The sequence below is a fragment of the Neolamprologus brichardi genome, chromosome 7, assembly GCF_056152115.1.
Source record: "Neolamprologus brichardi isolate AB-2024 chromosome 7, ASM5615211v1, whole genome shotgun sequence".
NCBI classification, from domain to species: domain Eukaryota; kingdom Metazoa; phylum Chordata; class Actinopteri; order Cichliformes; family Cichlidae; genus Neolamprologus; species Neolamprologus brichardi.
Window position 1 is genome coordinate 47,219,252 of NC_142110.1, and position 17,587 is coordinate 47,236,838.

The following is a 17,587-nucleotide window of genomic DNA, read 5'->3' on the forward strand; positions in this document are numbered from 1 at the left end:
ATAATTACTGTTCTTTCAAATATGCCGGTGCTAAAAAACACATTTAAAGAAAAGGTTTAACAGTCGCAAGAGAGCTCTCTACAAAATGTGTTCATCCTACTGGCGTGACTACATACTTATTACCGATACAGGTATGAATATTTCTGGGAGATGTTGCCAACAAGGTTTAAGGGGCGCATAGAATAACCACAGCAGCTGCCGTCACCGTGACGGCAGCTAAATTCCGTCACCAGCTAAATTCACAACGCTAATTATGATTGCGTAACTAACCTTACAGAGAGAAATAAACACATGCACACACAAACATGTACATGTATAGATAGTTTGTACTCACACAGACACTAGCAGAGGGTTTCTTTCTAACCGAAGAGACGCGTGTGTCTGTCGGTGAGGAGCGCAGGAAAGCAGCAGCGTGCTCGGTTCGCTGACTCTGCTATACGGTTTCTCGCGACACGTTGTGGCTGTCACTACCCGATCCGTACCGGAAACCCGATCGGTACCCCGCATGCGCAAATCTTACGTCACTTCCTCTCTTTGCCAACATTGCGACACTCAATATATTTGAATGATACGGTTAGCGCCCAGTTAGCTCCTAGCATTTCTCAACAGCTCTGCCTCCTTTTCGACTGCCCGGGACATTTAAACAATGGATAATCCGTATACAAACAAATTCATGCTTTTCTCCTCAACAGAGAGCCTTCCCCGATTGAACAACAGCTCCGTAAAATAAGAAGAATGGCGCCTAATTACAGACTTAATAATATTGACTTAGCAATGTGTCACGTGAAGATTCAGCAGCCAGATTAAGTGTTTACTGACAATTGACAGTGATAGCGGACATCATCATCACTATTCCAGTCAATCCTCTCCACACAGACAAGCATAAACACACTCGACTATCACTAAATCAAATTTAACACACGTTTGTAATGACGCCAATTCATTTTACAATGGGGTTCATTCGCTCGGTCAGCAGGTGGCAGTATCCTCGTACACTGGGGAGTACACTGCCATTAAACGAACAGAAGAAGAAGAAAACATCTGCACATGCGCGGTACGGATCGGGTAGACCCGATTTGTACGGTCCGACTTTGCACATGCGCAGTAAGGATCGGGGAGTCCCGATCCGTAACTGTCTTTTTATTTTTCGTTTTTGTCTACATTGTACTGAAATGCTTCATTATTGCAAACATTTTAAGATATACTTATTATTCTTAACATCTTAACCGATACTCTGACCCATAACTATCGTAAAACGCTACGACCGGAAGTAGACACCTTTCGCGCATGCGGGGTACCGATCAGGTTTCCGGTACGGATCGGGTAGTGACAGCGACAGTGGCACACTAGTGATGGTAAATTTGATTCTTTTTACTGAATCGGTTTTTTAATGAGTCACTCACCAAAGTGAATCGTTTTTTTGAGTCATTTGATTCACTGAGTCAGTTGACCAGAGAGTGCAAAGAAAATGTACATTTTCACTCAAACTTAATTTGTTTCTCTTTTCATGTAAATCCTACTGCTAAGATGAGTGATTCTAAAAGAAAAAAAAACTATTTTATAGAGCAAAAAAGAGAAAAAACATTTCTAAAATTAAGCAATTTCCTATCAAAATTGCTTAATAAACATTTATTTTGTTTATTTTTATTTTATTAGAATGTTCCTTAAATGTGTCAAATATATGTTTTCTCATCTAAATGTCCACTGAGCTGTGAGCCAGGGGGCGGTAATGCGCCTTAACATTGGTTGCCAACCAAGAAGAAGAAGAAGCTGTGAGCCAGGAGGGAGGGGTGAGTAGCTCAAATGTGCTGTTAGCATGTTAGCAGAGAGGCCCTTTCTCAATTCTCAAGTACGTGAGTACGTACTCGCCGAGAACGCACGGGAGTACTGACTCGCTGAGAACGCGAGCACGGACTCGCGATTTGTACAATTGGAACACCAGCGTACTTGATGATGTCACAGGTCCAGAGTTTTTACTGCCCTCCCCTCTTAATTTAACTGTGAGTAATATGTTATGAAGCTTAACTTTAATCACAGCCAAACCGGTTTACTCAGGAACAAATAAAACACTGAAATAAACCAAACATTAACATTTAGAAGTGATCTAAGTGACTTATATATCATGTTTAACCTCAGTAGTGAAATCTCTATTAATAAAAATAGTGTACATGTACATACGTGTACATACCTTAATAAAAAACAAGCAGGTGAGATGTGTTGTGTGGTGTTAGTTCAGCAGGTATTACACACGCAGGTAGGAACAGAGGATTACCGGAGTTAACTCCTTTCTTTCTTTTTTCTTTTTCTTCTTCAAAAACCACAACCAGAACAACATACTCACTAGCGCCCTCTAGCGCTTCTGGTAAATGCATCTACAGAACAAATGCAATAGTATGTGTGGACACAACATCTCCCCCTTTGAACAAGGATTTCTTATGTGAACCTGACTTCATCATTCTGATGTATGTCACCTAACACACGTTTAACATATTTCACATTACTCAGTAACATTCACTTTCCCATGACAAAGTCTTGGGTCCAGCAAGGTGGGTTCCTCATCCTGGTGGGCCTAAGCCTACTATCAGGCTCAGAGTTAGATGCTAGATCAGTTCCTGGTTTATGACAGTCCATTGTTGTGTCAGAATCAGTACCTGTGTTCAGCTCTGACAGAGCCGATAAGTGTGAGGCGTTCCAGGTCCGTCCATCATCCAGCAAATAAGTGTTTGGTCCTTTCCTTGTCATGACAGTCCTTGGTTTGGAAAACTTTAACTCGCCTTTCTTTACCTTCCACGGCTTCCTAACCTGTACCTTGTCACCAGGCTGAAAGTTGGATGGTTTGGCGTGTCTGCGAGCATCAGTGTATTCTTTCATTTTCATTTGCTTATTCTTAACTCTTTCACACATGGTACGCCTCTCTGTCTGAGGAACAGGCATATCCATTACCTGTAACTTTGTTCTCATTCGTCGTCCATGGAGCAGTTCTGAAGGGGAAACTCCAGTTGTTGAATGAGGGGTTGCTCTGTAGTCCATCAGGTAAGTTCTCAGGAACGATTTCCAGGGTTGTCCTTGAATTGAGGCAGTCTGTAGGCAGTCTTTAACGCACCTATTGAATCTCTCAACTTCCCCATTAGTTCTTGGGTAATACACTGAAGATCTCAGGTGTTGGATTCCCCTGCTTTTAAGGAAGTCAGCAAACTCAGCAGAGAGAAATTGAGAGCCATTGTCACTTATCAATGTCTTTGGATTCCCTTCACGAGAGAAAACTACAGAAAGGAACTGAATGATAGTAGCTGCATCAGCTCGGGAAGCAAAAGCTACTTCAGGCCACTTACTAAAGTAGTCTACCAATGTGATGGCAAATCTACAGTCAGAAGGGGCTATTTCAAAAGGGCCTATGATATCCACAGACACCTTTTCCCAAGCAGCAGCTGGTAAAGGAATGGGTTGGAGTGGAGCATCATGGGTGACAGTGGACTTATCATTCTGTCTGCACGTTGCACAGTTCTTTATCAGTGTCTCTATGTGACAATCCATTTTGGGCCACCAGTACAATTCCCTCAGGCGTTGTTTGGTACGTACAATGCCTTGGTGAGTTTCATGAGCTATATCAGTGAGTTTTTTCTGCAACGACTCAGGCACTAGCAATCGATGTGTACCTCTGACGATGCACTCGTTCAAGACCGCGAGTTCATGGCGGATTGGGAAGTACGGCTGTAAGTCAGGTTCCAGTGACGTCTTCCTTGCAGGCCAGCCTTTCTGTATCTGCACACGGAGCTTTGTGAACACTGGACAGGCTTTGCACTCTGACTGGAAAGCATCCTCAGACACAGCACTAAGATCAGTGAGGATGGCTGCAACTGACTCCACATCCTCTGCACATGCCATGTCTGTCTCGGAAAGTGGGAGCCTAGAAAGACAATCAGCAACATGGTTCAATGGCCCAGTTCTATATTCCACTTCATAGTCAAACTCCAACAGGCGAGCTGACCATCTGGCTATGCGTAGACCAGCTCTGTTATTGCCCTTAGTAGTCAGCAGTGTTGTAAGTGCTTGGTGATCTGTTCGTAGGAGGAATTTTCTGCCCCAGAGCCATGTGCGCCATTTTTCAGCAGCCCAGACACAAGCTAGGGCTTCCTTCTCAACGATTGAGTATTTCCTCTCTGCATCAGACAAGCTGCGAGATGCAAATGCAACAGTCTGTTCTGCATCATTACTGTCAAGTTGAGTCAAAACAGCACCTACACCGTAGTCTGAGGCATCTGTCGAGACTATGGTTGGCTTACTGGGGTCGAACATCACCAGGGCAGGGCTGTGCACGATTAACCGCTTGACTTGGTCAAACGCTGCTTGAGCTGCTTCGTTCCAGTGGAATGAACAGTCCTTACGCAGAAGAGCTCTCATAGGTTCAACAACAGTCGCGTAATTTGGCACAAACTTGCTGTACCATGCACTCAAGCCAAGAAATGAGCGCAGGGTTGCAGGATCAGTAGGGGGCGGAGCATGCAGGATAGCAGTGACATGAGAGTCATCTGGCAGCAGACCTTCTGGACCGATCTTTTGACCCAAAAAGCTCAGAGTAGTTTGACGGAGTTGACATTTGTCAACATTGAGTTTCAGTCCTGCATTGTTGATTCTGTGTAACACAGCACGCAGGTTGGCCTCATGTTCGGCTTCTGAAGTTCCGTATATGATGACATCATCAAGATAGCATTGCACCCCTTTCTGGCCACGTAGGATTTCTGTCATCATCTTTTGGAACACTGCAGGTGCTGAACTCAACCCATAGGGGACTCTGCAGTACTGGTACAGTCCTTCATGTGTAATGAAAGCAGTGAGCCCTCTACTCTCTTCATGTAGTTTCAGCTGATGGTAGGCGGATTTAAGATCCAGGGTGGAGAACATGACAGCCCCACGCAGCTCAGACAGTATGTCCTCTATCAGTGGCAAGGGATGACTGTCAACAACCACCGCTTTGTTAGGCTCTCTCAAATCAACGCACATGCGTATGCCACCAGTCTTCCTTCTAGTGACTACAATCGGGGAGACCCATTCAGATGCATCGATTTTCTCTATGATGCCATGTTCCTCAAGGTTCTTGAGTTCTGCGGAAACAGCATCACGGACTGACAGGGGTAAGCGCCGAAGTTTCTGCTGTATTGGCTTCACCTCAGGTCGCACCTTCACTTTATGTACAAAGTCCTTTGCACATCCGAATGCAACTGGAGACTCACATTCCTGTTTACATTGAGTGGGCAGAGCAGAGGTTTGCTGAAGTGTAGCACAGACCTTGGGACTGTCAAGAACTAATTGTCCCCCTTTTATGTGTAGCTGCAGGGCAGTCACCAAGTCCATTCCCAGTATGGGTGTTCCTGTTCTCACAATGTAGAGATCTGTGGAGGCACTCTTGCCATTGTAAGTAATGTCAGCTCTAAGACACCCTAATACATCCAGTTTCTCTTTTGAATATGTAATAAGCTGAACAGCTGGATTACTTAACTTAACTGAGCCAAAATTTGTGCTGTAAACATGTTCAGGCAGTATGGAAACACCAGACCCTGTGTCTACTAGTAGCTTAACAGTACATGCCTGTGCAGTATTTGGTACAGTGACAGTAACAGTGCACATCAGTTTAGCCGGATCACCACTGACACAATTGTCAACAGTTAAAACACACATTTCAGGCACAGTCACTTCATTAACAGGCTTATGAGAAGATTTACACACTCTCGAAAAATGTCCGATTTTCCCACACTATTACATTTGCAGTCTTTGGCGGGGCAGGATTTATCATTGGCTTTGTGATCAGCTGAACCACAACGGTAGCACGTCGGAGCTGTATCCGTTTTTTTAGCTGCTTTGTATTTTGGCTTGCGCATCTTCTTTTGTACTTGAACAGCGGCAACAGGCTTTGTTTCACCAACAGCAATGGCCTTTGCGTCAGCTATTGCAGCCTCTGTACGCCTAGCAATTTCCAAAGCTCGATCGAGCGTCAAATCCTCCTCCATTAGCAGTCTTTCACGTATACGAGCATTATTTGTCTTCTCTACAAGTTGATCCCGCAACATTTCATTCTCCATAGCCCCGAACTTACATTGTTTCACGAGCTCACGCAGTGCTGCAACGTAGTGATCTGTAGACTCACCGACAGCTTGGGCTCGTTGCCTGAAACGGTATCTCTCGGCGACAACATTGACTTTAGGATGAAAGTATGTTTCCAAAGCCTTTACGGATCCCTCGTAATCATCCGTAGCGAGTGGTAAGGCGCTGTAGATTCGTTGTCCTCCCGTTCCCAAACAGTGAATGAGCAGGGCCCTCTTCCTCTCCGTAGCAAAGTCATTACCCCCGATCGCCAGCAAGTAGTTTTCGAACAACTTTTTCCACGCAGCAAATGGAATTTTCGGTTCGCCCGGACAATCCAGGAACACAGCCGGGGGTTGCAAAGAGAGCAGAGCCATAACTTAATCACCACTACTCTCGTCGCCACTTGTTGTGTGGTGTTAGTTCAGCAGGCATTACACACACAGGCAGGTAGGAACAGAGGATTACCGGAGATAACTCCTTTCTTTATTTTTTCTTTTTCTTCTTCAAAAACCACAACCAGAACAACATACTCACTAGCGCCCTCTAGCGCTTCTGGTAAATGCATCTACAGAACAAATGCAATAGTATGTGTGGACACAACAAGATGTTAGAACGCTTTTATTTTTATTTTAGTGGACACTCAATACAATAGATAGCTGCTGGGGTTTGTTTAACCTGAGTAGCGAAAAGACCGCGGGGGTGTTGAAAACGATGTGCCGGGAGTCTGCTGTTCTCGCCGGCTGTAATAATCCTCGACCTCGCTGTCTGCTATGGAGCTAGCGGGTCACAGACGTCTCCAAAAACGTCGGAGCGCGTTTGGAAATATATGATATCTTGATAAATCGAGCAGATATTTGAAGTTTACACAGCTACGTTCTCGCTTGAAAACTTAAAAGTTTATTTTGTGACCCAGAAAGAGTAATATTTAAAAGTTTTTAGCCCCGCTCGTCTGCCATTGCCGCGTTTGAGTTTTGGACGAAATGCATTCTGGGATATTTAGCTGTACCAATGCATTTTATCATGCTCGATAAAACGGACAGAGCGAGAACACATCCGGGACTTTTTCGCATTCTCGGCTTGAATTGGAACAGTACTTGGTCTCCGACTGATGACGTATCACGAGTACACGAGAACGCAAGTACGCACAAGCATGCATATTGAGAAAGGCCCATTGTCTTGGTGTGAGCTTCTACTCAGGGTTTTTTCTTCCAGTTCAGAGCAGAATGTTTTGTTAAGATACTGGATGTTGTGTTTTTCTACACAATTTTAATTATAAGCTAGATATAGTGCTGCTAACAGCAACAGGGATGAGTCAGTGAGTCAGTTGGGCTTGTGAATCATGATTCATGAGTCAGTAAAGTGATTCTCGAGTATTGAACGATTCGTCCATGATTCGCGCATCACTAGGGCACACAGCGTGCTCGTGTCGCTTTGACTGCCCTGTGTCAGCAGCATTTGTTTTATTTAATTTTTGGGAGCACCAGAGCTTGCTCAGTAGATACACTGGCATTTAAATTTCATCAATCTGAAATTCATTAGGAATCAATCTCTCAAGATTTTGTGCAAAGCAGAAAACAAAAATACATACACGTAGGAAATTTGCAGGTGTTTGTCATAGACCAGGGGTGTCAAGCTCATATTACATCGTGGGCCACTTTGATCTTATGTGGGTTGGACCAGTGAAACCCCCGTTTTGTCAGTGAAAATGAATTTAAATACACATTTGATGCCCAGGGTATCACAATAAGAACAGGCAGTGCAATTTCTCTACTGTTAATCTCTACTTTTAACATTAGGCTCAAAACATTCCTTTTTGCTAAAGCTGATAGTTCTGCAATAGGACTAGGCTGCTGGGGGCTGGTTTGTGTTCGTTTTCACTCAGCTTTTTTCCCCACTCATGTGTTTATACTGTATATCCAAGCTCCTTAGGCTACAATGACCTGGATGACTGTGAACCTTCACAGACATGTGATTATACTCCACACCACTCTGCATTTAATCATTATTGATTAAATTGATTATTAATCTCCGGCTCTCTTCCACAGACTGTCTTTTGCCCTGTCTTCTTCCCCTTACCCCCAACCAGGCAGTGCAAATGGCTGCCCCTTCCCGAGTGTGGTTTCGCCTGAGGTTTCTTCCTGTTAAAAGAGTGTTTTCCCTTTCCCCTGTGGCCTACTGCTTGTACATTGAATTGAACTGAATCAAACTGGATTTCAACAGCATATCAGATTTTAATTTGAGTTCATGGGTCTGGAGCAGTGAAACTCACCTTTCTGTCAGTGAAAAAACATTTCCTACACAATCCTGGGATATGTTAATACAAGAAAAAGAAACGCATTGTAAATTGCAACAGTATGTCTCACTTTTATACATAATGAAGAATATATTATAATGAAGAAATGTTGCTGTAGTCTATGAAAGATAACAGCATCACTCTTTGGCCTTAAATTGTAAAAAAAACAACAACAAAAAAACGAAGAAAAAAAATCCCCAGATGTATAAAATTACAGAAAAGGTTCTGGTAGCTCGTTGTACAGACTTTTCTGTAATTACAAGCCAGAGAGTTTTTGTTAATTCACATACTTTACTTGTTTAGTTTTCACTGTGAAACAACTCTTAAAAACCCCTGACATTTCAATAGTGTTAAAAAAAAGGAACTTTTTTTGTCATTTAATTATTTAACTATTACTTCATTACTCTGGTGTAGTATGAATGGTCATGGGGAGGCCTTTATCAGCAGGAAAAGCTGTAGTAAAACCTGTGAAAATATAGTTAAAAGTCCTAAATGTATGCCCTCCTTCATATTTACCAAAACCGTCCAGTGGGCCAGATATGAGTCTTTTGCCAGGCGCATTCATGGGTCTTATGTTTGACACCCAGTCTCTGCCTCTAGACATCAATGGGACTCAGGTGAAGAGTGTTGAAAGCCACAAGTTCCTTGGCCTTAATATAAAATTGACCCTGGGTTTGGACCACGAACACCACAGCTACGGTGAAGAATGCCCAGCATTGGCTTTACTTCATCACTCTGCTCAGAGAGGAAGGACTGAGCTGCACCATATGGCTCCAGCCTACAGAGGAGTGATCAAGAGCATCCTCAATACTGTCATCACTGTCTGCTATGGAAAAAAAAACACCCAGGCACAGGAGAAGAGTCTCCAGAGAGTAATAAAGGCTGCAAAGGGGATTATGAGGACTGATCTTCCATCAGTATGTAGACAACGCCACAAGAAGTACACAACACATCGTCAGAGACTGTCATCATTCGGGACACACCCTCCTCTGACCAAAACAATGAACATATCAGCAGAGTGGACAGTCTGATTACACACACCACACTTTATTTGACTTTAAGCTCTGCACAACATGTCCTATGTACCCAGACCTAGTGTATGTGTACAAATGGCAACTAAAAGATTTTATCTCCATCTTACCTGATAACACTGAGAGAGATCATTGTTCTGATCTAAAGAAAAAAGCCCCAACAAACTTTAGTGGGACCTGTGCACACAGATCAGCTCCATGCAAATGCAACTGGTATTTGTAAGAGAACTATAGAACTAGCATATTCACCATTGGTTCTAATTCTTTTCACAGAGGAGCACAGGTTCAGTTAAAGTGAAAAAAATTAAGCCTCCCATCCTTAAAATTAGGCTTAAGGCTTTTCTGCTCAAAGTGTTTTTTCAAAACACTATTACTGATATGTCCCTACTTCAGTGAATCCTGTCTCTGGTCCATGCAAAAAACATCATTTACAGTCAGGTCTACAAATTGTTGGACCATGACATAATTTTACCTGTGTACACCACCACAATGGATTTTAAATCAATCAAACAAGATGTGATATAAGTGTAGACTTTCATCTTTTTAAACAAAAATATAGAAGAGAAGAAAAGATAATAGAACAGCCCTTTATTGTCATTTTACATGTACAACAAAATTATGCATCAAGTGTTAAGGAGTAACAGTAATACAATTTGCACAGGCTCAAAATAGCTGCTCACTGAAAGTGTCAACATGTGGTCCAAAGACATGTTTATACAAGTGCAGGAGGCTGTGATTAGGCTGAATGAAGGAATGACGATTGAGCAACTAATAACTTTAGGAGTGGCCACAGTCAGCTGTCTGGTACATCAGACTGTAATGATCACATACAGTCAAGGCCATAAGTATTCATACCCCTGGCAAATTTTGACTTTAAGTAACTTTTATTCAACCAGCAAGGTTTTTTGGACCGGAAATGACACAAGTGTCTCCCAAAAGATAATAAGACAACGTATGAGAGCCATTGTTATAGAAAAAAATAATTCTCAGCTTTTATTTACATTTGAGCAAAAGTGTCATGTCCAAAATTATTCATACCCTTCACAAAGTGTCACAGTCTCTAAGAAAATGCAAAGTTCTATACCAGGGGTGGGCAATCTCAGTCCACGAGGGCGGGTGTCCCTGCAGGTTTTAGATGTGTCCTCGAACCTAAAACCTGCAGGGACACAGGCCCTCGTGGACTGAGATTGCCCACCCCTGTTCTATACCATTCCAAATAGATTTCTGGACATTTCCTTCAACTATGAACAATTCCATTTATTTATGGTATATTTTCTGTATCATTAACAGATATTTTCTGTTGATAGAAAAACTAAAAGTTTTAATTCTATTACTATTTACAGTCACTACTTTTAACTTTAACCCATTAAATGTACTTTTTTATATCCTTAACAATACATACAATTACAACCTTATACACCATTTGCTTGTAAATTGTAAATTAAAACTTCTTAAAATGATCTGTGCCCAAGTAGTACACAACAACGTTGGTACATTTAATGTTTAATCTGCTTCCTCTTTTTGAGAGTGAAAAAAGAAGGAACAACGAGAAAGAAGAAGAAACACGCAGGACGGGTGAGTGGAGCAAATAATTATTAAACATCGGAATAAATTACTAGACGCGACTAATCTGGTCTGTGTGAGAGACGCCTGAATAGCGCAACTCCCGCCAGCGTAACAAGTTACCCTTATTTTCTGTTACTAGGCAACAGTTGCTGACAGAAAACTGAAACGAAAACAAAAAGAACACATCAAAAACCTTCTTCGAAAGGATTAACAGGTAACCTTAAAACTAAATATTTGAGGGTTACGATAAACGCAACGAACAACAACACAAATGATCGGAATTAAACAAAAAATCGAGGTTTTTCTGGCGCCAAACCTGGCAATTGAAGAGAAACTTAAAACACGCCTCATGGCGAAAGGAGGTGAGATAACTGTTAAAAAAGAAGTCGATAAAAAGATGACTCTCTCCATGGCTCACACCATGGCCAGGGTCAGAAGAAGACAGCTAACAGCAGACATCGCTTCAGAAAGACTGGAAGCAATGCAAAAAGCACAGGCTGTTAAAAAAGCTCTAAGAGAAGCAGAATTAGAAAAGGCTTATGCGGAAAAAAAGGCCAGAGAATTTAAAGCCAGATGCCTCGAAGAAGAAAAAATGAGAGCAAAAATGCTAAAAGCTTTAGATGAAGGCAGAAAAAATGCCATAAGGCTAAAAGAGAAAAAAAGACAAGAGGAAAGGCTGAGAGAACAAAAGTGGGATGAGTATAACAGGAAGCGTTATATAGAATGTGTCCTTAGTGAAAAAGAAAAATCAAAGGAGAAAAGGGAGCAAAACATCAAGGTCAGCAAATTTAATTTTGCAATTGGAGAGGAGAAGCGTGCGCGTGCTTACCTTGAAATTCAAAAAGAGAAAGAGCGTTATGAACACGACAAACTTGTTCAAAGAGAAGTTGATAAAAAGATGACTCTCTCAATGGCTCACACCATGGCCAGGGTCAAAAGAAGACAGCGAACAGCAGACATCGCTTCAGAAAGACTGGAAGCAATGCAAAAAGCACAGGCTGTTAAAAAAGCCTTAAGAGAAGCAGAATTAGAAAAGGCTTATGCGGAAAAAAAGGCCAGAGAATTTACAGCCCGATGCCTCGAAGAAGAAAAAATGAGAGCAAAAATACTAAAAGCTTTAGATGAAGGCAGAAAAAAGGCCATATGGCTAAAAGAGAAAAAAAGACAAGACGAACAGCTGAGAGAACAAAAGTGGGATGAGTATAACAGGAAGTGTTATACAGGATACATCCTTAGTGAAAAAGAAAAATCAAAGGAGAAAAGGGAGCAAAACATCAAGGTCAGCAAATTTAATTTTGCAATTGGAGAGGAGAAGCGCGTGCTTACCTTGAGAAAATACCTCAAAAAGGAAACCCGTCACCAGACAGCCGAAGTTATATTGCAACCTGTTGTTGTTAATAAGCATTAATTAATGGAAATCAAACTGCATAGGGCAGCAGATTTCAGATTTCCAAAAGAAAATGTAACTGACTTGGACTATCAATTTGCATCAGGAATAAAAAATAATCGTACAGCAGTGATTCAAAGAAATGTTTCCTTTGTTTTGTTCACTTAATATTTTAGCACATGCCTAATTGTAGATTGCAATGCATGACCCACAAAATTATGGAGGTTTACGAAAGAGTGGAGACAAGAAAAAGATGGTGAATTTGGAAAAACTTTTGTAGTTATAAAATTAAGTGTCTGACATGTTTTGTAGCACTAGTAATAGCAACATATACATTTTTATAGACTGTTACAACAGTAATGCAAAGATAACTGTGTTCATCTGGACAGAGAAACATTTCATCACGCATCCAACTGATGCCTTCAGTCTCAGTGACTGAAGATGTCACTGTAGCAAATGGAGTTTACTGAAATGTGCTTTATAAATGTAATTGTCACTACTGAATTAAAAAGCTTGAAAAGTCCACAAGATAAAAGCAATACTTAGCTATTATTCAACTAATTATTTGTGCACTTTTAGGTAACACTATGATTATTTGAGACCCATTTGGTGTTCATGCTAACTGCACCCTCCTTTCTTTTGGGTGCAGGGGCTAAGGAAATGGGTTAGCAGATAGTCGCCACAGACCACCGTTCTCTCTTTATTCCTCCTGATGTATTTTTCTCTAGTTATGCATGCATTGGTATCCCTGCTTGTTGCAGTAGAGCTCAATTAGGTGAAGCACCCCCTCCCTTCCTCAGTTCTCAGTCAAAGGCTGATGTTGCTATGAGCTATTTTACACACAGTAGTCTTTGGGGCATATATTGCTTTGTGTGCACTTTATTTACATCTAAAAAGGGAAAGTCTTTGTGTATTTTAATGTATATAGTAACCATTTGTACATAGCATGGTATTTTGGGGGGTTTTGTACACTACTTTTCTCATTTATCTTTTTCTATTTTTATTGTTTTTCTAATATTTCTCTAATCCACCTTTTCTTCCTGTCCCTTGTGCTGCTGTAACAAGTGAAATTCCCAGTGTTCAAAATCAAATCAATTTTATTTACATAGCACTTTTAAAACAACAACTGTTGACCAAAGTACTGTTAAATAGAATAATCAGATGAAATCTAAAAAGAAAGTAAAATCAAGGATAAGAAAATAATAAGACTAAAACAATGAAAGACCGGCTTAAAAGCCAAGGAGCAAAAATGGGTCTTTAGACAGGTTTTAAAAGTATCCAGTGTTGGAGAGGTCCTGATATGTAAAGGCAGTTTATTCCACAGTTTCGGGGCAGTCACAGCAAAACCCCAATCTCCGGGCTGTGTTTTAATCTAGACCTAGGGTCAACTAGAAGTATTTGGTCCGCAGACCTCAAAGATATACCAATTTAGAAGATCAGAAAGATATATAGGAGCTAGTCAATGCAATGTTTTAAAAACAAGTATCAAGATCTTAAAATCAATTCGAAAACTAACTGGCAGCCGGTGTAGCGAGGCAAGTATAGGGGATATGTGCTCTCGATTGCGCGTGCCAGTCAGGAGCCTTGCTGCAGCATTTTGAACCACCTGTAGTCGGCCAATTGATGACGAAGTCACACCAGAGTAGAGGCTGTTGCAGAAGTTAAGGCAAGATAAAATAAAGGCATTATTTATCTGTTTATCGAATGTTAAATTACTATCAAAAATCACACCTAAATTTCTCGCAGATGATTTTTTATAATTTTCTAAGGGGCCAAGGTCATAATGGTCACTAGGGCTGAAGACAATGATCTCATATTTCTGTTCATTTAAATTGAGAAATTTTAAAACCATCCATGCCTTAAAATCTTCCAGACAATCGAACAGTCTCTTCAGAGGGTTCACAGATTTGCGTTTCAGTGGGAGGTAGATCTGTGAATCAACAGCATAACAGTGAAAAGGGACACCATTTTTTTTTTTTTTTTTAAAATAGAGCCCATAGGAAGCATGTAAATTAAGAAGAGAACCGGGCCAAGAATGGATCCCAGAGGGACCCCACAAAAGAGCGACATCCTTGAGGATGATGTGTCTCTGAATCTAACAGAGAAGGATCGATTAGATAGGTAAGATTTAAACCATTCCAATGCAATCCCTTCAATGCTGGCATATTGTTCCAGCTGGAGAAGGACAACTTTCTCCAGAGCTTTTGACAGAAAGGGCAATTTGGAGATTGGTCTATAATTTGATAGAACTGTTGGGTCCAGGTTCTGCTTTTTAAGGATAGGTTCCACCACAGCATGTTTAAAGTCAGGGGGAACAGACCCAGACTGCTATTTACAATGAAGAGCAAACATATACCAACAGTGTCAAAAACATCTTTCAGCAATCTAGGTGGAATGACATCCAAGAACATTTTGAAGGTTTCAAGTTATTAACTATTTCATTAAGTAATGAATGGAACACTGGCTCGAAGTGATCAAAAACAGCAAAAGTTGAAAAGTGAATAAATGGGTCAATAGTAGGAAGAATACCAAGAAAGATAAGAATAATGTGGGACCTGATGTCTACAATTTATTAACGAAGAATTTCAGAAGATTTTCACATATTATATTCGCTACTGTATGGGGATCGATAGTGGGTGGATTAAGAACTGAATTTATAATGGCAAATAAAATACAAGGTTTATGATGATTATTGGACACAATTTTAAAAAAATACTTAGTATTAAAATAGTTTTTGCTGCTTTAATGGCTTTCTGGTTAGTTGACAAGGATTAAGTGCCTCAAACGATACCTGTAATCGGTCCTTTTCCCCACTTTCGTTCCGCTTTTCGACATATCTAATAATGTTACGGATTTCATTGTCAAGAAGTGACAGGCCGCAAGATAAGACCTAATCCAAAGTATGACCCCTTCATGTGTTGGGCAGTTGACTGACTGAACAACATTAAAAGAGTCTATCAGATTTAAAAAGTCATTTGCCAGCGGAGTGTTTGGGCAGTGTTGGATTAAATAAAGTCTTATCTGTGTCTATGAGCTTTTTGTGGCTAAACCTCATGATATAGTCCATACAATAATAATGCGCATTAGTGGAGTTTAAACCCAACGCCCACATTATTGTTTTCTATATAACAGGTAGCCACATAAGCTCAGCAGCTTTAATTTAACTTAAACAAAAAAACCCAAACACGCACAGATGTAGCCTGGGGCAACCTGAGTACTGCGACGTCACCACGCTCTGCTTGCCATGGCGACCAGGGAGCTGTGACGTCACACGCTCGCTTTGACATTTTAAACTCTATCATCTTTCTGGGTAACTAGGGGTCATGATCCAGTGCATATCCTGTTTTCTGAAAACACTCACATAGAGGAAAATTGATCTTATACATTTTTTTTGTATCGTCACATAAAAACCAACAAATTTTTCGATTACACATTATCATCAGATCAAGTCTGGGACTCAGTGGGGGAGGTTCACCCAACCTCAGATTTTTAACTTTCTCAAGTTAGATTTCAAACCCAGAAAGTCAGAGCAATGACACCAACGCTGAGTTAACAACCCAAGATGGTGTTAGTAAATGTAAACAGCAGTTTATACTGAACATTTCATTTGTCATGCCACCGTGCCACTCTGCACTACACAAAGCACTGACTAATTTTGCTGTATTGCTAGTGATGCATGAATGACTGTACCTTACTAAGACACAAAATAAATACTGTATTTCTTGCTTTTCTGACTGAGTGACGTGATTTTCAATCTATCAATTGTCCTTAGCGCAACATTTGTGTCATCATGTCATCCGATCTATAACAATATTTGTTTTCATGTCAAGTTAAATGTAAGTTGTATTTGTTAAATATATTTTGCTGCATTTCTTTAAAATGTGACACATGTTTGAAGTTCACAGAGTGCTCCTATCACTAGAAAACTTGTAAAAGGGGAAAAAGAGGAAAAGTTAGAGAGCTTGAACTTAATACAGGATACTTCCTTGTTTGATGGCTGTTTGTTTAAAAAATGGGTGAGCTTTCTACAATAAAATATTTAAATAAAACAAAAATCAATCAAAGGGAAGTATCAAGGAAAGCAGAAATAATCATGATCAATTATATCATGAACTTAAAAATGGAACAGTCTTTAAAAAAAAAAAAAAAAAGGTTTTGTTTTGTTCCTGCCTCCCACAGTCTCCTCATTCTTATGTTAGACAATAAACTCATGATGTCTTACAATTAGATGTGTCTGTATGTCCAAAAAAAGTGGAGGGCACTCTACATTTACGGCTGCCAGTGGAACCAGGCCAATACTGTTTGACGATGTGATTGCTGAAAAAGCTGCAGAATGAACTCTGAAGTGTACACGGCTATAGAAGACTGCAAATGCTTTTTTAAAAATTCCACCAGATCTGAAGAGGCCTGTGTTAATTTAGACAATATAGACACCATCAAAATGTGATACCCGTCCAGTTGATAATATGTAGTTTTAAGTTTTTATCGCTATGGCTGCAAATGATCAAACGCTGTCTTGAATTACTTTTACCACCACAGTCCAGCAGAGGTCAATATTTACTCAAAGTTTATCACTTCAAAAACAACTGATGCTTTTATGGTTATGTCCAAACAACTTCTTATTACAGTTTTCTGAGGAGAGGCTTAAACTTCACAACTTCGTTAACGGAGGATTTACATTCATTTGGCTTTATTTGCCAGTTTATAAGAATATAACTGTTAAAAACTGACTGAGCCAGTGTCTTTATATTTTTGAATATTTATTTCTTCGCCATGAAATTTCAAAATCAAAAGAAAAAAACAAAACAAAAGATGATCAAAAAATACAATATAAACTTCTGAAAATTAATACACTGATTTTTTTTTTTCAGATTTTCCTTACACAGGGCAAAAAACACTGAGCAAAGACAAAGTCCAGGTGGCTAGTGACTCTGCTTAGTCCTCTTTGCTTTTCCTAGGTCGCAGAATATGGTGTTTCACAAACGATGAGTCTCCCCCCCTGCTTTTATCTCCGATTGTATAACAGTTCACTAGTTAGGCATTTGCCAAAGACGTAGAGTACAAAGTGCCCATTAACAAGTCCTGGAGCTAATATCTGTGTTGAAAAAACACAACTGCAACCCAACACTTAGTATACAATATGCAACATCCCACCCGGTTTTGACTCCCCATGAACAGGAGTCATCAGTCTATTGAGACTGATGGTGCGGATGGAAGAGAGACAAGAGT

At 40.5% G+C, this 17,587-nt stretch overlaps 1 protein-coding gene across 1 annotated transcript in view; it reads right to left on the bottom strand.

Moving 5' to 3' along the window:
- Positions 1 to 430, bottom strand: part of ass1 (argininosuccinate synthase 1) — a 30,032-nt gene extending 29,602 nt beyond the window's left edge. The window contains exon 1 of the mRNA XM_087843731.1: positions 335 to 430. The gene's annotated coding sequence lies outside the window, so the exon portion shown is untranslated. The remainder of the gene's footprint in view (positions 1 to 334) is intronic.
- Positions 431 to 17,587: the final 17,157 nt, after the last annotated feature.